This window comes from Somniosus microcephalus, chromosome 19 (genome assembly GCF_052327205.1).
Source record: "Somniosus microcephalus isolate GS21.2 chromosome 19, FLI_Smic_1.0, whole genome shotgun sequence".
Taxonomy (NCBI): domain Eukaryota; kingdom Metazoa; phylum Chordata; class Chondrichthyes; order Squaliformes; family Somniosidae; genus Somniosus; species Somniosus microcephalus.
In genome coordinates, this window is record NC_141005.1 from 47,317,838 (window position 1) to 47,340,388 (window position 22,551).

Below are 22,551 nucleotides of genomic sequence, written 5' to 3' on the forward strand. Positions count from 1 at the left end.
AGATCTTTATTTTTAAAATTCAGATAATTTAGAAATGCCATCTAGTTTACCAGCTGGCTCATTTCCAATTAGTAACTACCTATTATTACACTCAATTATTTTTCTTTATTTAGCATTAACTGGATGGCTAAATGAAGTAGGTAAGTTAACAATATTCACCACCACCCCACCAAAATGCAAATAGATGGAAAAGCTTGTAGAAATTAAAGGACATGCCAAGCCCGATAAGAAAAAAAATCAGATGTGCAAATGCTACTGCACGTTGAAAATCTATTGCACAAACCATACTACCTGTAATAGTTTTTTTTTTACAAGATGCACATTTTGATCATCAGGTTTTTATTAAATGAGAGACAAAGTCTGTCCATAACACCAAGCTGCACGGATAGCGGAGACGCAACCATTGACAAATCATTTATAATTTTACTTTTCCATTTATGGCTCACACTTTCTTTCTCATTCCATTGACACACTGAAAGCTGTAAAGAACACTGCAAAAGGCTTCAGCAGTTTTACTGGCTTTTAACCCAAACTTCCCAGTTCCAGCATTTTAAACTACCCAGCATTGCTACTCTTGAACAGTGATTATGTGCATGAACAGGACAGAAAAGTAATTCCCAGCATGCTATTTTGATAAAAGAACCTCATGTCAGAAGACAGGCTGAATTGTATGGCGTTTAAGATAAAATTCAAATCAAGATTTATTATTTTTTTTACTGAGCTAAAAGGTTTGTTTATATAGGCACACAGTTTTATAGTATACCTATTTTCTAAAAGAACTAAGACTCCTGACAAAAGGTAGCCAGATATTAAGCCTTGTTTAAAACCGGAGGATCATTCTTAAATGACTAAGGTGACAATTCGTGTTTGAAGATAGGGAACTGCTTAATCATAATCATATGGATTAATAGTGTGTTCCCATTTTTAAAAAGACCCAAAGGCTGAAGATAGAGTCACATGTAATCTTTGGTGAAATTCTAATGAGGAGTTTTGACGTTTTTGAAGGAACAAATGCAAATGTTTTCATGGACTTAAAAGTTGCAAGAACATCACAACTGACTTTGAAAACAACTAAATGTTTAAATTCAGGATGTCACTCAAGGGTTGAGAGTGAAGATCTAGGAAACTATTTTAAAAATAGTAATGAAGGTGGTGATATTTAGTGCCAGCGGACTACAGCAGTGTTTTGGCAATGTTTTGATACTCTAGACATCATTAATTCATCGTTAAAACTAGACATAATTAAAAATACATGTTTTTGAAATAGAACATGAATTACATGACATTTTTAACAAATTAATGTTGAAACTATAACAAAAGTGTTGCCTAACCTTGTGTGCTCATTGTGGTCCAATAACATATTCTATCATATAATTTACAGTGTTATCACACTATCTTTTTAATTTGTCGCTTCAAGCTACTCAAAACATAAGTAGTAAAATAAGATAGCAAAGTTGACAATGCATATTAAAATGGGTACTGTCACTTCACAAGTTATCAGTTTTAAGTTGGTGAATTTTATGCCTTTACACATACTAGGTATGTCAAAATGTCAAATTTATTTCAAGTAAATTGACAGTCAAGGATCATAGGGTTGCCACGGCAATCAGTTGTCATCTGTATTTACAGACCCATAAAAAGCTACAGTCCAGAATTCAAAGAAATTACATGCATTTTTGCAAAGACTGAGCATTTAATTAAGAACTTGGAAAGAAAACTAGATTTTTGACAGGTGATATCTACATTAGAAACTGGACACCATTTCTTTAAACAGCATAAATCAAACTCTATGGGGTTTCTGCAGTATTACAAAGTTTCAATTAACAGGCCAGCCTTAAATATAAAATCATGATGACTTCCTGAGCAGGGATGCGACCCCACCCCCCTCTTCAAGTAGGGTTTCAGGGCCTGTGAATCCCTCTCACTGGGTAGGGAAGCAGGCCAGTTGAATACTGGGACCCAAAGCTCACTGTGCAGACAGTTGTGACTTTGCCCCAAACAGCAGACAGTCAGGGACTCTTAATCAACTCTTCCCTTCCCTTCCCCTCCCCTCCCCCGCCCCCCCCCCCCCGAACTAGAGTTGCCAACTCTGGTTGGACCTATTCCTGGAAGTATCAGCACATAACCTCCTGCCTCTAACTGCCCCCACCCTCCCGCCATTGGTCACCCACCACGCCCATTGCTGGAGACTCTAACAATCCTGGAGGGGTGGCAACTGTACCCAGAATAGGAAATTGTGGAAAATGAACACCCCTACCCAACTAAGCAGACAACCAGGGATTGTGACCCCCCACTCTCCTCACTGAGCAGGAAATCCCCTCACTAAGTAATCCAGGTGTTGGACCGCAGCTATTGGCATAGTGGTTAGCACGGTGGCATAGTGGTTAGCACTGTTGCCTCACAGCGCCAGAGGCCCGGGTTCGAATCCGGCCTCGGGCGACTGTCCTGTGGAGTTTGCACATTCTCCCCGTGTTTGCGTGGGTTTTCTCCGGGTGCTCCGGTTTCCTCCCACAGTCCAAAGATGTGCGGGTTAGGTTGATTGGCTATGATAAATTGACCCTTAGTGTTAGGGGGATTAAATACGTGGGGTTACAGGGATAGGGTGGCATATGTGTTGGTGTAGGGGTTACAGGGATCGGGTGGGATATGTGTCGGTGCAGGCTCGATGGGCCGAAATGGCCTCTATCTGCACTGTGGGGTTTCTGTGATTCTGTGATATTGTCTCCACCTTAACTCCCCTGCCCCCTCCTTCCTCCATGCTCTCCATTCCTCTCCCACCTCCCTCTCCTTTCCCCTGGCCGTCCCTAAACCCTCCCTCCTTCTCAATGGCTGCGATTTTGCCGGCGCTCAGTGGACAGAATGGGTGGCAGGTCAGCTGTGAAATTTAAAATGATTGACAGCGGGTCGGGAACCGGCTGTCAAAATGAGCACACCTGCATTTCCCGATGTCGGGTCTGCCAGCGCTGAGCAGATCAGACAGGCAGCGGCGGGGACCCAATTCAAATCATTAGTGGCTTGTTTACAGCCACTTAACAATGCTTTTTCCCCAGCTTTTCGAATTTGACAGGTCGCCCACTGATTTCCCGCAATGCCTGGACCTCGTCTGTGAAGCTGAGGCGGGAGGTCAGTGGCCACTGAATCAGCTGATGAGTTGACTGCTTCAAATGTCAAGTCAAAGCTCCAAGCTGATTGAGAAATGTTACCTTAACCACTAGCTTCTCTAAACTGCATTTACACTACAGATTCAGAATGCTGCAAGTCTTTACGCAAGTCTCCATGCAGTCTGACCTCATTACCTCTCCTACCATTGACAGATCACTTCTGTCAGCTCTACTTCACCTGCCATCTATTCCATCAGCCCCAACACCAGCATCACCAGGCACACCAACAACAACCTTCTCTGCAATCAACTGATGCTGCACAGGACAGGGCATCAGCACCCGACCACATTGCTGCCCGGGACGCCAAGGATAGCCTCACCATGGCCAGATTTACTTCACTTGACGCTGCGCAACCTGGCTGCCACATGCCAACACCATAAAGCATCCCTACAATGCCCAAGCCATTCCATTCACACGCATCACCATTGCGGGGGGTACCGTTATGTCTCACCATTCACTGCAACTCACTAAGCCACTTCCAAAGGTGCACACAAATCTGTCCAAGAACGCAGTGTTAAAAATAAAGATTTCAATGTTTGACAGCACATTAACAGAAACTTCACATGAACATTGGCTGAAACATACAAGTGCCTACCCTTGTGTGTTGCTAGTTGGTATGATTGGACTAGGATAAGGGTGATTATGAGGGGTTGCAGTGAGAGGGGGAAGTGATAATGTAGAGAGAGAGAGAGAGAGATGGGTGGAGGTGCAAGGTAAGTTGGTGCAAGGATGTGCAGGAGTAGGGTAGGGAGGGCAGAGTGATGGAGATGTGATGAGTGGCACAAAAGGATGAGTTTGAGTGTGGCTTTGCAGTAAATTTTTGTGATCTACTGAGATCATTGAAGGGTTTGCGCCACTGCAGCCTGGTCCTCCTGACTACATCCCTGCTTGTGCCCTCCTGTGCAATGTGCAACCAGGCTGTGTTGGTGTCCTGGGGGGGTCTCTGCCGCCAAATGGAAGGGAAGAGAACCTCCCTGCGTGCTGTGACTCCCTCCATAAGCAGTGCTTGTTAGCGTTTGCAGCACCTCAATGCTGTAGAACACCAACAGCACAAATGTCAAAGTAAATTTGCGCATGGTCCCTTTAAGGACACCGGCTGATGACGCGTCATCAAATGAAATAATCAGACCCACTTCCTTTAATTGGCTGGGAAACTTGCTGGGCGGGATAAACCAGCCCAATCAGGGGAAAGTCATGTCGGAGGTCAGGATGGAGACAGGAGCAGGGCCAGGACTCGCCAGCAACGTCGCCTGCCACGGACCCGCCGAGGTAGAGAAAATTGCGGCCCTCCTCCAATTATGACCTCTAAACCCACTTGACCTAAAAATTGCAATTGGTTTCTCTCCACTCTGTGCATTGCCATTGGAGATCAACTAGCAATATATGAAAAATCTTACATCTGCCCAGACTTCCTGTCAACTTTTCATAATAAATTCATATGTCCACACTCATCATGCAAATTGCCTATTAAACTTGACGTCATGGGAAATCGATTTATTTAAAATAAATATTCAACAGTTTCAATTGTAAATAATTCAGGGTTCCCAAAGTCAATGCTAGGGAAATTGTTTTCCACGCTTCTGAGGAATGAAGAACATCATTCCTGGTATCCTCATCCCATCCTAGTGTCCTTAATGTGACTGGACCTCCCAATATCACATTTTGCAAGTCCCCTCCTGGTCGCCAAAACTTCCACACTGCAAGACTTCTACCTCCAACTCCCAATGCTACCAAATCCCATGGCCACCAGCCCAGCACTATGAACCTTCCTAGCTCTCAGGTTAAGAAATAAAATTAACTGCACAGTTAAACAAACATTTAATAGCAATGAAGGCCACTAATAGCTAGTTTTCACATAAATATGCACAACCACGGAATTTAAGCCTAAAAATACCAACAACCCCACAATACTCTTAAAAATGCAATTTGATTTATTCAGTGTAAATTAGTGCCCTGATAATAGATACAGCATTAACAGTGTATTCTCTGACTCACCATATACCTGTACATACATGCAGATATTCACACACAGATTAATATATTTGCATTCTACACGGTATAGTGTTTGTGTCCTTAAAAACAGGATATCCCATGATTTACCGTGAGAAGTAGCATGGGATATTCGCAGGTAAACAGAAGCTTTATGGTATTTGGTTTTATGCATGGCAGCAGGCTGCACAGTGACAAAAAACCTGTTTCAATCATAGTAGGGTTGCAATAATTACCAAAAGCAACTATGAACTAATTGTTTTTCTCAACAGTCTGATTTTTAGCCAAAGTTAAACCTTGATACTATATCCTGTTATGGTCAATACAGCAAGCATCTTCCACCAATCTACAAAATGCCACTCGCTGCAGCAACTGGGCTGGAATGCTCTGGCCTTTCAATTTAAATTCTAGATATCTTCGTCTTCTTCAACATACTCTCTCAACCAGGTGCTCCAAGTGGGTGCACAGAGTGATCCTAAACAGAGTGCTTCTAAACAGAGTGCTAAAGTGTGGGAATGCAGAGCAGAGGGGAAGGAGGAGAGAGCGAGAGGAGCGGACGGAGATAAGGGTAGGACGTCAGAGCCCAGAGGGCAAGATCATTAGGGAGTGAGGTAAGTGATGTCAGCACAAGGGAAGGAGCTGAAAAGAAAAATAAATTTTGGTGAGTAGCTGGTGATTGTTTTTAAAAAAATAAAAGTCTTGCATTTATTTCTCTTAAGTTAGTTAATAGTCTATCCTTGGCCCCCCCTCCTATTTCTCATCTACATGCTGCCCCTTGGCGACATCATCCAAAAACAGTGTCAGTTTCCATATGTACACTGACGACACCCAGCTCTACCTCACCACCACTTCTCTCGACCACCCCATGGTCTCTAAATTGTCACACTGATTGTCCGACATCCAGCTCTAAATATTGGGAAGATCGAAGCCAATGTTTTCAGTCCCCGCCACAAACTCCGTTCCCTAGCCACTGACTCCATCCCTCTCCCTAACATCTGTCCGAAATTGAACCGCAACTGTTCGCAACCTTGGTGTCATTATTTAATTGCACAACCCTGAAATGAGCTTCCGACCACATATCCGTGGCATAACATCGCCCGTCTCCGCCCTCGCCTCAGCTCATCAACTGCTGAAACCCTCACCCGTGCCTTTGTTACCTCTAGACTTGACTATTCCAACACACTCCTGGTTGGCCTCCTACGTTCTACCCTACGTAAACGTGAGGTCATCCAAAACCCGGCTGCCCGAGTCCTAACTTGCACCAAGTCCCGTTCACCCATCGGTGCTCGCTGACTTACATTGGCTCCCGGTTAAGCAACGCCTCAACTTCAAAATTCTCATCCTTGTTTTCAAATCCCTCCATGGCCTCACCCCTCCCTATCTCTGTAATCTCCTCCAGCTGCACAACCCTGCCCTGGCAACCGCCCCCACAATATCTGTGCTCCTCTAATTCTGCCCTCTTGAGTATCCCTGATTATAATCGTTCAGCCATTGGTGGCTGTGCCTTCTGCTGCCTAGGCCCGAAGCTCTGGAATTCCCTGCCTAAACCTCTCCGCTTCTCTACTACCCCTCTTTCCTCCTTTAAGACGCTCCTTAAAACCCTCTCTGACCTAGCTTTTGGTCACCTGCCCTAATTTCTCCTTATGTGGCTCGGTGTCAAATTTTCTGTCTTATAATACTCCTGTGAAGTGCCTTGGGATGTTTTAATACGTTAAAGGCGCTGTATAAATACACGTCGTTGTTGTTAAATAGGAGCACGGCAGGGCACTTCAGTCCCGTGGAATGCATATCTTGTGCCATGTGGGAACTCCAGGACGTTTCCCGTGTCCTGGACAATCACATGTGCAGGAAGTGTCGTCAGCCGGAGGAGCTTGAGCTCCGGGATTCGGAGCTTCAGCAGCTGGCGTCACTGTGGTGCATCCGTGAGGCTGTGAGCTACATGGATAGCACGTTTCAGGAGGTGGTCACCCCGCAGCGCAAGAGTATGCAGATAGAGAGGGAATGGGTGACCGCCAAGCAAAGGAGGACCAGGCAGGTAGTGCGGGAGTCCCACGAGTGCATCTCACTCTCTAACCGGAATACGGGTGAGGGCGCTGGTCCCTCTGGGGGAAGTACAGCCAGAGCCAAGTACACGGCACCACGGGTGGCTCAGCTGTACAAGGGGGGAGGAGGAAGAAGATCGGGAAAGCAATAGTGATAGGAGATTCAATAGTTGGGGAACAGACAGGCGTTTCTGCGGCCGCAGCCGTGATTCCAGGATGATATGTTGCCTCCCTGGTGCCAGGGTCAAGGATATCAATGAGTGGCTGCAGGACATTCTGAGGGGGGAGAGTGAACAGCCAGAGGTCGTGGTCCACATCGAAAGAGGGATGAGGTCCTGCAAGCAGATTTTAGGGAGCTAGGAAAGAGATTAAAAGGCAGGACCTCAAAAGTAGTAATCTCTGGATTACTCCCGGTGCCACGAGCTAGTGAGTATAGAAACAGGAGGATAGAGCAGATGAATGCATGGCTGGAGAGATGTTGCAGGAGGGAGGGCTTTAGATTTTTGAGACACTGGGACCGGTTCTGGGGGAGGTAGGACCTGTACAGGCCGGACGGGTTGCACCTCAACAGAGCCGGGACCAATATCCTCGCGGGAGGATTTGCTAGTGCTGTTGGGGAGGGTTTAAACTGATTTGGCTGGGGGATGGGCACCAGGTATACAAAGGATTAGAAGAGACAGATAGCTCTAGAGTAAGAAATAGTACGGTATTAGGTGGGGTCAGACTAAGAGATAATACAAGAAGGTCTAAGATAGGTTTACAGTGCATGTGTGTAAATGCATGAAGCGTGGTAAATGAGGTTGGTGAGTTGCAGGCGCAAATAGCCACATGGGAATATGGCGTTGTGGCGATAACGGAGACCTGGCTCAAAAAAGGGCAGGATTGGGTACTAAATATTCCTGGATATAAGGTGTTCAGGAAAGATAGGGAAGGAAAGAAAGGAGGTGGGGTGGCAGTATTAAGGAGAATGTTACAGTGCTGGGGAATGTCCTGGAGGGGTCAAGAACAGAATCTATTTGGTTGGAGTTAAGAAATAATAGAGGTGCCATTACACTACTAGGTGTATTCTATAGGCTGCCAACTAGTGGGAAGGATGTAGAGGAGCAAATCTGCAGGGAAATAACAGAGAGGTGCAAGAGCTATAGAGCAGTGATAATAGGGGACTTCAACTGTCCTAATATAGACTGGGATAGTAATAGTGTAAAGGGAAGAATTTCTGAAGTGTGTTCAGGAAAACTTTCTTGATCAGTATGTTTCCGGCCCAACGAGAAAAGCGGCATTGCTGGATCTGGTTCTGGGGAATGAGATGGGTCAAGTGGCCCAGGTAAATTGGAATCAAAGATTGGCAAGCAAAACTGTAATCGAACAACAGGCTGCTGTTAAAGAGGAGATGACTCAGGTACAGTCGAGGTACATTCCAATGAGGGGAAAAGGTAGGGCAACCAAAGCCAGAGCTCCCTGGATGACGAAAGAGATAGAGAGCAAGATGAAACAGAAAAAGGGGTCGTATGACAGCTGTCAGGCTGAGAATACAAATGAGGTGCCAGGCTGAATACAGAAAGTTCAGAGGGGAAGTGAAAATGGAAATAAGAAGTGCAGAGAGAGAGTATGAGAATAGACTGGCAGCTAATATAAGTGAATCCAAAAGTCTTCTGTAGGCATATAAATAATAAACGAATAGTAAGGAGGGGTGGGGCTGATTAGGGACCAAAAAGGAAACACACGCATGGAGGCAGAGGGCATGGATGAGGTACTAAATGAGTACTTTGCATCTGTCTTTACCAAGGAAGAAGATGCTGCCAAAGTCATAGTGAAAGAGGAGGTAGTTGAGATACTGGATGGGATAAAAATTGATAAAGAGGTACTAGAAAGGCTGGCTGTACTTAAAATAGATAAATCACCAGGACCGGATGGGATGCATCCTAGGATGCTGAGGGACGCAAGGGTGGAAATTGCGGAGGTATTGGCCATAAACCCAGCAACTACAGACCTGTCAGTTTAACCTCGATAGTGGAAAAACTTTTAGAATCGATAATCCGGGACAAAATTAACAGTCACTTGGACAAGTGTGGATTAATTAAGGAAAGCCAGCACGGATTTGTCAAAGGCAAATCGTGTTTAACTAACTTGATTTGAGTTTTTTGATGAGGTAACAGAGGGTGGATGAGGGTAATGCGGTTGATGTGGTGTACATGGACCTCCAAAAGACGTTTGATAAAGTGCCACATAACAGGCTTGCCAGCAAAGTTGAAGCCCATGGAATAAAAGGGACAGTGGCAGCACGGATATGAAATTGGCTAAGTAGCAGGAAACAGAGAGTAGTGGTGAATGGTTGTTTTTTGGACTGGAGGAAGGTATACAGTGGTGATCCCCAGGGATCGGTACTAGGACCACTGCTTTTCTTGATATATATTAATGACTTGGATGTACAGGGTACAATTTCAAAATTTGCAGATGACACAAAACTTGGACGTATAGTGAACAGTGAAGAGGATAGTGATAGACTTCAAGAGGACAGACAGGCTGCTGGAATGGGCGAACATGTGGCGAAATTTAACGCAGAAAAGTGCGAAGTGATACATTTTGGTAGGAAGAACAAGGAGAAGCAATATAAACTAAAGGGTACAATTCTAAAGGGGGTGCATGAACAGAGAGATCTGGGGGTATATGTGCACAAATCATTGAAGGTGTCAGGGCAGGTTGAAAAGGCGGTTAAAAAAGCATATGGGATCCTGGGCTTCATAAATAGAGGCATAGAGTACAAAAGCAAGGAAGTTATGAACCACATTTATAAAACACTGGTTTGGCCTCAACTGGAGTATTGTATCCAATTTTAGGCACAGCACTTCAGGAAGGATGCGAAGGCCTTAGAGAGGGTGCAGAAAAGATTTACAAGAATAATTCCAGGATGAGGAACTTTAGTTACGTGGATAGACTGGAGAAGCTGGGGTTGTCGTCCTTAGAGCAGAGAAGGTTGAGAGGAGATTTGATAGAGGTGTTCAAAATCATGAGAGGTCCAGACAGAGTAGATGGGGAGAAGCTGCTGCTATTGGCAGAAGGGTCGAGAACCAGGGGACACAGATTTGAGGTGATTGGCAGAAGAACCAAAGGCGACATGAGGAAAAACATTTTCACGCAGCGAGTGGTTAGGATCTGGAACGCACTGCCTGAAAGGGTGGCGGAGGCAGATTCAATCATGGCTTTCTAAAGGGAATTGGATAAGTACCGGAAGCAAAAAAATTTGCAGGGTTACAGGGAAAAGGCGGGGAGTGGGACTAGTTGAAGTGCTCTTGCAGAAAGCCGTCACGGGCTCGATGGGCCGAACGGTCTCCTTCTGTGCTGTAACTATTTTATGATTCTAAATTTAGGGAATGTTGAAATATCAAAAGGGAAGATACAGAGGCTGCTTGGCTCCTAGCATAAGCCACAGAATTCTGTTAGGATTGGAATATTGTACTGACAATCCCAATAGTCAGTTTTGAAAAAAAAAACTGAGCATTCCAAATTGCTAGCAATACATTCTGGACTTTGGTGTAACTGCACCTAATGTGATACTACAACAACTTGCCTTTATATAGTGCTCCTCACATGCTGGAAGGTGTCTCAGAATACTTTACAATCCAGAAGGACAGGAATACTAGGACCCCAAAATGGAGCAAGAGCAGAAGAATGAAGAGGCTAGGACGGAGAACGAATGGCACATTTCAAGGGGAGGGTTTTGACGAGGTTTTTAAAGCATGGAGAGAGGTAACAAGGCAGAAGGAATTGGGTACAGAATTCCAGAGGGCCGGAGAGTATTACATCATTTGCAAGATAATTTCAGAAAGATGTTAAGCTTCCACAGCCACCACAAAGCAATGGAAAAAAGTGAAGTTTCTGGCTTTATTTGGATTCTGTATGGAAACTACTGCATTTCAATGACTTGACAGTATCCACCTACACATTTTGACTTAAATTGATTCAATTAAAAAGCACGTTCTTTAAAATCTGAGAGAAACCAAGACATGCTGTCATATAGTAAGTGAGGTGTAGCAAAGGAGAAAATGGCTAACAAAAGATTTCCAGGTTAAAAAATCCAGTTCTATTATGGTCCTTTTTGTGGTCATGTTTTCCCCTTCCAAAAAATACAATTTTTCACAAATAGTTGTTGAATACAGTGATATAATTTCATTAAAAACAAGTAGAGCAGGGTGCCTATGCCTTTAGCTATCTTATGCACTTCGATAAAATCACCTCTTTCAAGGCTGCAAAGCCCAAGTTTCTTCAATCTTTCTTCATAATTCAAGATCTCTGATATGTGGAGTCAGCCACGTGGATCTTCTCTGCACTGCCTCCAGTGCTTGAATTTCTCCCTTGTGTCTCAAGAAATCAGAGCTGGACGCAGCACTTAATGGCCCGTATTTTCCGATGCCTACGGGTGTGTACGAGCTGTGTACACACCCGTAGGGACATTGGAAATGCCACTTTCGGGCAGGCGAAGTGCATGCGCAGAAAACCGGCATTTCCGATCCGTCAACAGATCGGACGCCTGCCCTGGAGAAGGGCCTCTGCGGGGGGGGGGCGCGGGCGGGAAAGAGTTCCGCTTTCTGGAGAACCTCCGCCTGCAGAAAACCCTTAGAAATCTTACGCCTGGTAAAAGCAGGCGCAAGGCCTGCTTTTACCAGCATAAGAGTTTAAAAAAGTTAAAAAAATATTTTTTTCACACTCATTTATAATTAAAAAAAATACTTTTAAAAAGGTAAATTTATTTTTAGCCATGTAAAAAACTAATTATTTTTTTCAAAAAATTACATTTTTGTTTAAAATATTAAATTTAATGTAATTTTAACTCATTTTAAAAACGTGATGGTTTCTATAAAAAATTATTTAATGTTTTGATGCGTTTTTGGGGTGATCTCCATTCATACTTTTGACAGTTCTATCTGTCAAAAGCATGAAGGGGGATTCCCTTCTCCTATTGGCTCGTCTGGCCCACGTGATCCCAGGGACGCTTGCGAACCGCATGCACCCCTGGGATACGTGGGCCCTGTGCATTCAGACGGTGGAGAGGCCCAGGATCGCAAGTGTCTGGACCTCGGGAGCCCTCGGGTAAGAGCGTAGATTTTTTTCCGATAGGAGGCATTCGCACGCAGGAAGCCGATCAGAAATTACGGGCCAACGTGTTCTGGCGATACAGCAATCTATTGGCTTTGTTGATTGCTGCTCTGCATTGGTTAGACACGTTGAATGGCGAGTCTTCTAAGATTCCTATGTCTCTTTCAACTTAATCTTTAGCCATTTCAACACCACTCTTGAAGTACATGTGTCACACCCATTTCCCCTTCCTTCGTGCAGTACCTTATACTTTTCTGCATTCAATTTCATCTGCGATTCTTTCTGCCCACTTACATACTTTGGCTAACTCGTTTTGCAATATCCGAGATGCCTCCTTCAATTTTACTGTGTCCCCTTCCTACTTGGTATCTACAAATTTTACCAATTTCCATTGAGTTTTTGAATCCAAGTCACTGCTGTAAATTAGAAACAGTGGTGGTCCCAACACCAATCCCTGGGGCACCCTCTTAGTACGTCTCCCACTGACCTAACTTTTCCAACAAGTGCACACTGTTTTGTTCTCTTCAGCCAGTTTCTTATCCATTCCCAAGATTGTTCCGGAATCCTCACAACTCTGATCTTGACAAAAAGCATTTCATGTGGAACTTCGTCAAATGTCTTTTGGAACATCCCCATATCCCTGGATTCCCTTAATATCCAAAAATCTATCGATTTCTGTCTTGAATATACTCAACGACTGAACCTCCACAACTCTCTGGGATAGAGAATTCCAAAGATTCACCACCCTCAGTGAAGAAATTTCTCCTCATCTCTGTCCTATTTGGCCAACCCCTTATTCTGAGATTGTGACCCCTGGTTCTAGACTCCTCAGCCAGGGGAAACATCCTCCCTGCATCTACCCTTTCAAGCCCTGTAAGAATTTTGTATGTTTCAATGAGATCACCTCTCATTCTTCTAAACTCTAGAGAATATCGGCCTAGTCTACTCAATCTCTCCTCATAGGACAATCCCCCCATCCCAGTCTGGTAAACCTTCGTCACACTCCCTCTATGGCAAGTATATCCTTCCTTAGGTAAGGAGACCAAAACTGTACACAATACTCCAGGTGTGGTCTCACCAGGGCCCTATATAATTGCAGTAAGGCGTCTTTACTCTTATACTCAAATCCTCTTGTAATAAAGGCCAACATACAATTTGCTTTCCTAATTGCTTGCTGTACCTACAGGTTAACCTTCTGTGATTTGTGTACAAGGACACCCAGGTCCCTCTGAACACCAACATTTCCCAATCTCACCATTTAAAAAATACTGATTTTCTATTTTTCCTACCAAAGTGGATAACTTCACATTTCTCCACATTATATTCCATTTGCCATGTTCTTGCCCACTCACTTAGCTTGTCTGTATCCCCATGAAGCCTCTTTGCATCCTCCTCACAACGTACATTCCCACCCAGCTTTGTATAATCAGCAAACTTGGATATATTACATTTGGTCCCCTCATCCAAATCATTGATATTGATTGTAAATAGCTGAGGCCCAAGCACGGATCCTTGCGGTACCCCACTAGTAACAGCCTGCCAACCCGAAAATGACCTGTTTATTCCTACTCTCTGTTTTCTGTCCATTAACCAATCCTCAATCCATGCTAGTATATTACCCCCAATTCCATAAGCCCTAATTTTGTTCAAAAACCTCTTGTGTGGCACCTTACCAAATGCCTTCTGAAAATCCAAATAGACCACATCCACTGGTTCTCCCTTATCTATTCTGCTCATTACAACCTCAAAAAATGATAACACATTTGTCAAACACGATTTCCCTTTCATAAATCTGTGTTGACTCTGCCCAAGCCTATTATTATTTTCCAAGTGCCCTGTTACTACGGCCTTAATAATAGATTCTAGCATTTTCCCTACTACTGATGTCAGGCTAACTGGTCTGTAAGTTCCCCGTTTTCTCTCTCCCTCCTTTCTTAAATAGTGAGGTTACATTTGCTACCTTCCAATCCACAGGAACTGTTCTAGAATCTATGGAATTTTGGAAAATGACAACCAATGCATCCACTTTCTCTATAGCCACCTCTTTCAAAACCCTAGGATGTATGCCATCAGGTCCAGGGGATTTATTGGCTTTCAGTCCCATTAATTTCTCTAGTACTATTTTTTTTTTTTTTACTAATACTAATTTCTTTCAGTTCCTCATTCTCACAACAGCCTTGGTCCTCCACTATTTCCAGGAAGTTTTTTTGCATCTTCTTCCGTGAAGACAGACACAAAGTATTTGTTTAATTTCTCTGCCATTTCCTTATTCCACATTATAATTTCTCCTGTCTCTGCCTGTAAGGGACCCACATTTACTTTTGCTAATCTTTTCCTTTTTACAGTCTGTTTTTATATCTCTCGCTAGTTTACTCTCATATTCTATTTTCCCTTTATCAATTTATTGGTCCTCCTTTGCTGAATTATAAAATCCTCAGGCTTACTATTCTTTTTGGCAAAGCCTCTTCCTTTGATCCAATACCATCTTTAACTTCTCGTTAGCCACGGTTGGACCACTTTTCCTGTGGGGTTTTTGTGCCTTAAAGGAATGTATATTTGTTATATTATGTATTCATTCTTTAAATGCTAGCCATTGCTTCTCTACTGTCATACCTTTTAATATAGTTTCCCAATCTACCTTATTCAACTCACCCCTCATAACTACGTAGTTTGCTTTGTTTAGATTTAAGACCCTAGTTTCAGATTTAGCAATCACTTTCAAATTCAATATAAAATTCTAATCATATTATAGTCACTCTTCCCTAAAGGCCCCTTTGCTACAAGGTTATTAATTAACCCTTTCTCGTTGCACAATACTAGATCTAAAATAGCTTGTTCCCTAGTTGGTTCCTCAACATACTGATCTAGAAAACTATCTTGCATACATTCCATGAATTCGCCCTCCACACTATTACTGCAAATTTGGTTTGCCCAGTCTGTGTGTAGATTAAAGTCCCCCATGATTACTGTATTACCCTTGTTACATGCGCTTCTAATTTCCTGATTTATATGCTGCCTACATTACAACTACTGTTTGGGGGCCTATAAACAACTCCCACCAATGTTTTCTGTCCCTTGATGTTTCTTAGCTCCACCCAAACTGATTCTACTTCTTGATTTTCGGATCTAAGATCCTTTCTTTCTACTGTCTTTATCGCATCCTTTATTATCAGGGTTACCCTTCCTCCTTTTCCATTTCGCCCATCTCTTCTAAAAGTTAAGTATCCTGGAATATTTAGTTCCCAACCTTGGCCACATTGCAACCATGTCTCCATAATGGCTATTAGATCAAACTATTAATTTCTATCTGCACTATTAATTCATCTATTTTGTTGCGAATGCTTTGTGCATTCAGATATAGTGCCTTTAGCTTTGACTTATTTCTATCTTTCCCTGATGTCACCTTAGTCACAGATGCCTTATTACCTTTTTTACTCTCTCTGTCCCTTCCTGACCCACTTGGCTTATTTTTACCCCAAACTCTACTCTGCTCTAGAGCCTTGACATTTCTCTCGCTGCTTTTAAATTTACTCCTTCCTGCATCCTCCCTGCACCCCCCCCCCCTTCATTAGTTTAGTTTAAAGCCCTGTCTACTGCCCTAGTTATTTGGTTCACCAGGACACTGGTCCCAGCCCGGTTTAAGTGGAGCCAGTCCCAATGGAACAGCTCCCTCTTTCCCCAGTACTGGTGCCAGTGCCCCATGAACTGAAACCCCTTCCTCCCACACCACTCTTTGAGCCACGCATTTAAACTTCCAATCTGTTTGTCCCTATGCCAATTTGCGCGTGGCTCAGGTAACAATCCAGAGATTATTACCTTTGAGGTTCTGTTTTTTAATTTGGATCTTAGCTCCTTAAACTCCCTCAGCAGAACCTCATTTCTAGTTCTACCTATGTCGTTGGTTCCTACATGGACCACAACAACTGGATCCTCCCCCTCTCACTCCAAGTTCTCCTCCAGCCACAAGGAGATGTCTTTAACCCTGGCACCGGGCAGGCAACACAACCTTCGGAACTCTCGGTCGCGGCTGCAGAGAACAGTATCTATCCCCCTGACTATACTGTCCCCTACCACAAGTACATTCCCTTTCACTCACCCCACTTGAATGGCCTCCTGCACTATGGTGCCATGGTCAGCTTGCTCATCCATCCTGTAGGCTTTTCTCTCATCCACACAGGCAGCAAGAACCTCATACCTGTTGGACAAGGGCAAAGGCTGAGGCTCCTCCAGCACTGCACCTGGGGTCCCCTTACCTGCCTGAGTTGCAGTCACACCCTCCTGTCCCTGACCACTAACCAGACCTGTATCACTACCTAACCTAAGGGGTGTGACTGCCTCCTGGATCAAAGTGTCCAGGGGTAACTCTCCCCATTCCTGATGCCCCGCAATGTCTGCACCTCAGACTCCAGCTCAAAAACTCTGAGCTGAAGTTCAAGATGCAGGCACTTACTGCAAACGTGGTTGTCCGGGATCACAATGCTCTCCACAAACTCCCACATGCTGCAGTTGCAGCACACCACCTGCACTGCCATCCCTATATGACCTTGTTTTACTTTATTTAATTTATTAAATTTGTAATTAGGTAACTTAGTTTACAGTGTAGTTTCTTGACTACTTACTTGATCTAGATTAAGTTATGGGTAATGAAATTAAATATCTACCTGTAACACAAATCACTACAAGTAGTGTAGGCAAAAAGCAGCAACTCCTTCCCCCTCTTCTCCAAATTCCCATTCTTACCAAATTTCCAAATAAAACACTGTAGACCAGTTTACTCTTGTATTCTAGGAGCCTTACCCAATTTACAAGTGTTGACTCAGCTCCCCTGCTCCTGCTGATTAGCGCCTATTCAAGACAAACACTTACAGCTGACTGACACTTAACTGCCACTGGCAGGCAGCTTCTGTTAACTACAATTTTTAAAGTTCTAGGTTAAAATCAAAATGTTAAACTAAATTTCACTTTTTACATCTACTACTTACCCAAAATTCCCACTCTTTCCAAATTCCCATTTAAATCACACTGTTTAACTACACTCCGTTTTAATCCCGCTCTGTGCAGACCGAAATCTAGGTATAATACATTTTAGGGTTGTCTGCAGTCTTCTTAGGATGTCACTTCCACAAAACAGTTAGACAGGATCTTCCATTCTGAATCCATGTTTACTGCTGCTTACTAGGCTATTATTTGCAGATAATCCTCACGTTTACGCAATTGCACAGAACTGAAGTCAGCCTAATGAGTCTATAACAGCAACAACTTATATTTATATAGCATCTTTAATATAGTCAAGCGCCCCAAGGAGTATTTTAAGACAAACAAATTTTGTCCATTGTCCATGCCTGTTTTGTCGGCCTTTTTGAATAAGGGGCCCCATGGCCCGTTTCTCGTCTCCTAGCTTCCAGTGACTTCTAGTCAAAGATTTTCAATGCCTCACAAATCTCCTAGTTTCGTTTAGCACTCTGTGGGAAATACCATCATTTCCTGAAGATGTATTAGTTTGAGTCTTTTAACCTGTCTAGAACTTCCAAATCATAATTTTGCCCAGGTTATCTGTTTGAGGGCCTGCTGTTCATATCTTCCCTTGTGAATACTTGGAGGAAATGCTTACTACCTTGTGTTCATCCTCTGTTTCAAGTCCATTAGTGTGCCTTGATGATCAGAACTGAATATAGTAAGGTGTGGCCTGCCCAGAGCACTGTACAGCTTCAATGTGATGGCCTCAGATTTGTACTCAACTGATTTAGTAATATATCTCAGCGATCCGTGTCCTTTGTAGATTGCTACTCTAATGACTTAATATGGCAAGTGTTAAGTCCACTGTCATTCCAGATTTCTGTCAGCTTCCCCCTATTCAGTTTGATGCCATTCATTAAGTACGTCCTCCATTTGTCCCTTCCATGTATAAAGTTCTTGCATTTACCTGTATTTAATTTCATTTGGCACAGTTCTAACCATTTGCAATTCTTGTCTTAGTCCTTGGCTGCTTCTTCAGACCCAAAAGCCACCCCTCCCCAAATTATTATGCGCCAATTTAACCAACTTGCATTGTGATTTTGTCCAATTTGCAGCCAGAAATCTGCGTTTGTGCTTCTGCTTGCTCATTGCTTTCATATTTTTTCTAATCCTCTTCTAATTCCAAGTACCGATGTCAGAGCGATAGTGATTTACTTGCAAATTGTGGCCACGTGGTCTGTGCTATACCTGACCAGAAGTATAATTTACTGATAGCTGTGCAGTGATTTTAACCCTGCCCATCCAACGGAAATTGGGCAGATGGGCAGTTAAAATTGCCTTGGGGTTGGGGGGAGAAAGAGAACCAAATTTGTCACTCTCTTCCCACAGTCTTCGATTTTAACCTGCTTTTCTGAGTAGGAATTCTGAGCAAGAGGGAAGGTCGTCCCCCAGAAACCAGGGTCACAACTGTTATTTTAACCACGGGCCTGAGCCGGGATGCCCTTGTCGCTTTCTCGCCAGGTCAACCTAGCGAGAAGAGGAACTGGGACTAGAAGAGGCCCAAGGAGGTAAATCTTTAAAATTTATTGTTACTTTCCTTATGAGGCTGGGAGGAGCAGTAGTCCTCCTCTGGGCTCCACATGGAACATTTAGGCCTCCTCTGTCCCAGGCTTCCCCCTTCCGATCATGAGGCCTCCCAGAAACCACTTTCCTGCGACTTATCCAAGTGCCGGGGACCATTCCTTGAGTGACCAAGTCAGCACCAAATGAGTGCTCTTTTTCCTGTATGACTGTAAACATCTTGAATAATAAAGCACAAGATAAGTGCACATTCTACTTGAATACAAATGAATTGCAAACAGCCACCCTACTCTTTTCTAACACCGTTCTTCCTCTTGGTGCATAGACATGCCTTTCTAGCTCTTATCAAGTGCTCCTTCTAAGTGCCACCTTACAGCCAGGATCGTAAGAGATGGGTGGCTCCTTATGCTATACAAAGAGTCACATGACGGAAGTGGCAATCGACTTGGGGCCACTGACTCCTGGCACGGAGCCACTGCTAACTGCATCTCTGGGGGGTGCCTGAGCAGCCTGGCCTCACCTCGTATATTCCACTGGCATCGTGCTCTGTGCAGGAGGCCAGAGACCTGGCACATGTTGCTGTCCTGAGAGATGGCACTATAAGGCTGCTAGATTCTATAAAGATGCAGAGTGGTGTAAACCACATTTGAGAAAATTCTGGGTTCATAAATTGCAAGTACCTAATTGGGCAATCTCTGATAGTGTGAAAATGGCTGGTTACAGGAAATGGAAATGCCATTCTGGTGCAACAGGAACTGGGCATTGCTGAGGGAGCTTTCACTGCAGGCAATTACTGTTGTGCACCATATCTGGGCATACTTGATACTGATGTATGGAATGCATGTTGATAAATGTTATACTCCAAAGCTTAAACATCCTATGTAACATTACTTCAGTGAAGGTACTGTAAACCTTTTGTACTTTTTTTCAACTTTCCTCTTAAAAATAATTCTAATTCTATTCAAATAGCATTGTAGGAGTGATTACATAATATCACATTATCTCAGACTTTTTAACATGTAACAAGACAATAGGAAAGAAAAAAAAGTAGCATGTGCAAGGAGGTGAGAATACTGAATAAAGGACCAAGGAGAAAGGCCTCAGAGGATTGGCACTCATCCAGCTTATTAAAGCATTCTGTGGCACCTTCATTATATCCAATTTTATATTTTGCAGAATTCTGCACCTACTTCAAATAAAACAGCTGTCCTAGGTCTTTAATGACATTCTGCCAATGTAAATGATCTTGCTGCTGTTGCTGAGATCACTTTTTAACAGCATTGCTGATTATTAATTTTAAAAATGCTACTTTTGTTGATCTCTCAAACTCCTCTTTAGCAGGTTCCTTTACAGAGCTAAAATTAAGCTCTACTTGAATGGGTCACACGGCTACTGCTGGTATAATAGAATACCATTATTGGAATTGAATGAACAAGTAGGAGCAGTAAAGTGATCAGACCTTGATTTTCACTTAAACTGATTTTAAAAGCATCAAATACAGCATGGCTGGTATAGTCATACATAGCATTTGCATGTCTGCTTATAAGCAATATTTTAGTCCACTCTGACCTATTGCACCTATATCACCTATCAGGCCTAGTTCACAGATTAAAAAAAGATAATTTTATATCTGTAACGCAATAAAAAAAAATCTAACATTTAAAAGCACAGTAAGATGACAATAGTTTAACTGAAAAAACTGACATTTACTCATTTGATGTTAGCTACAGAAAACACCAGCAATGTAAACCTCAGTAGCAACAACTAAACATTGTTATACTTGACACGCTGCGAAATGTGTAAATAAGCTGTATTTTCACCTATGAAGTCTACAGCTGCAACAGAATGATGATAAATAATATGTAAATGTTAGAAAACATCAATAAATTATAAATTAACTTGACAGGACAGTTTTGAAGAAATCCATTTTGCATTTCTGATTGCAACTAAAGATTTTTCAATTAATGTTGTGACAGAATGCAAATTTGGAGCACACAGCCCAAGATAATGCTTTTTATCTGTGTCCCCCTTTTGTCCCTTCAAAGTATCCTTCTTACGTTGTGAAAGCAACTGACAGGATCATATATTTCTCCCCACCATCTGAAGTCAATAATGCAGCAGTTATTTTGTTAGTTTAACCATAAAGCATTACTTTTTATTTTCTCAGGTTGCCTATCTAGAGCTGTATGGGCATTTTGTTAGTAGCACATCAAAAACTTAACTATCACCATGTTTTGTGAATGGTTGGTGCTGTTGCTGTAAAGGAATGATCCATCACATTTTTAAATTTGATCAAGGTAGCTAGTCCTTAATCCAAAAGCAATGTTCAACAGTTTAAATTCAGAGAAACTAAATGTTAATAGTTCTAATTTGAACTTTTATCAAAAATGTAGTGGTCTTTTGTGCTATCATAGACTTGTTAGAATGGGTACAAATGATCCCATGGGTTTCATGTACGTTATTTTATTGTAACTGTTATTGTAATTTGAGGGATGAGAGAATTTGAAATGCAGGTCTGATAAATTGAGCAGTTCATAACAATTTTATTATTAGCCAGACCCACTCAGTCCAACAGAGCTTTTACGAAGGAGCACTAAGTTAAGGACATATGCATAGCTCCATTGGCACACCCTAAATATGTACAGCAGTAGATCCTTAACATTTTTTAAGGTGTATACCCAACACATTAGTATCAATGAAGAGTATAGACAACACTGATGTGCTAACACAGTAAAACTTTGATCTGTGCAAACCACCTAATGAAATTAGATCCCCTTGTGATCTAGGATTGCACACAGGCACCTATCCTGGTGACTGGCACAAGACTGTATTGGGAGGGCTGTAAGCAACAAATTACATTTATAGAGTGCCTTAAGGTTTAAGGAGGAGAGGGTGGTAGAGAAGCAAAGGGGCTTAGAGAGGGAATTCTAGGGCATAGGCCTAGGCAGCTGAAGCCACAGCCACCAATGGAGGGGCAGAGAGAGTAGGGATGTACAAAAGGCCAGAATTGGAGCATCAGAATTCTTTTAGGGTGGGGGTGGGGGGTTGTAGGGCCAGAGGATGTTACAGAGATAGGGAGGGGTGAGGCCATGAAGGGAACTGAATACAAGGATGAGAATTTTAAATTTGAGGCAGTGAGGGATTAGTAGCCAATGTAGGTCATCAAGGACTGAGGTGATGAGTGAGCAGGGCTGGGTGCTGGTAAGGATACGGGCAGCAGAGTTTTGGATGAGATAAAATTAATGGAGGGTTTAGGGTGGAAGACTGGCCAGGAGAGCAGTGAATAGGCTACTCTGGAGATGACAAAGGCATGAATGAGGGTTTCAGAAGCAGATTAGATGAGGAAGGGGTGGAGGTGGGAAATGTTATGGAGGTGGAAGTAAGCAGTCTTTGTGATGGAGAGCATATGGGATCGGAAGCTCAGTTAAGGGTTAAATAAGATGCTGAGGTTTCGAACAGTTTGATTCAACACGAGATAATGGCTGGGAAGAGGGACAGAATAGGTGGCAAGGGCACAGAGCTGATGGCCAGGGCCCGAAGATGATGGCTTTGGTTTTCCCAACGTTCAACTGAAGGAAATTGTTGTTCATTCAAGTCTGGATGTTGGACAAGCGGTGTGACAACACAGAGGCAGTGGACGCTTTGAGAGAGTGTAACAGTGGTAATACAGTGTTAACTAGAGTAAGCTCTACAAGAAACTTTGGACACGAGCTTAAAACACTCTAGGC

The 22,551-nt window shown here is 43.1% G+C and overlaps 1 protein-coding gene across 2 annotated transcripts in view; it reads right to left on the reverse strand.

Moving 5' to 3' along the window:
- Positions 1-22,551, reverse strand: part of rbm19 (RNA binding motif protein 19) — a 292,795-nt gene that overhangs the window by 73,533 nt on the left and 196,711 nt on the right. The window lies entirely within an intron of this gene.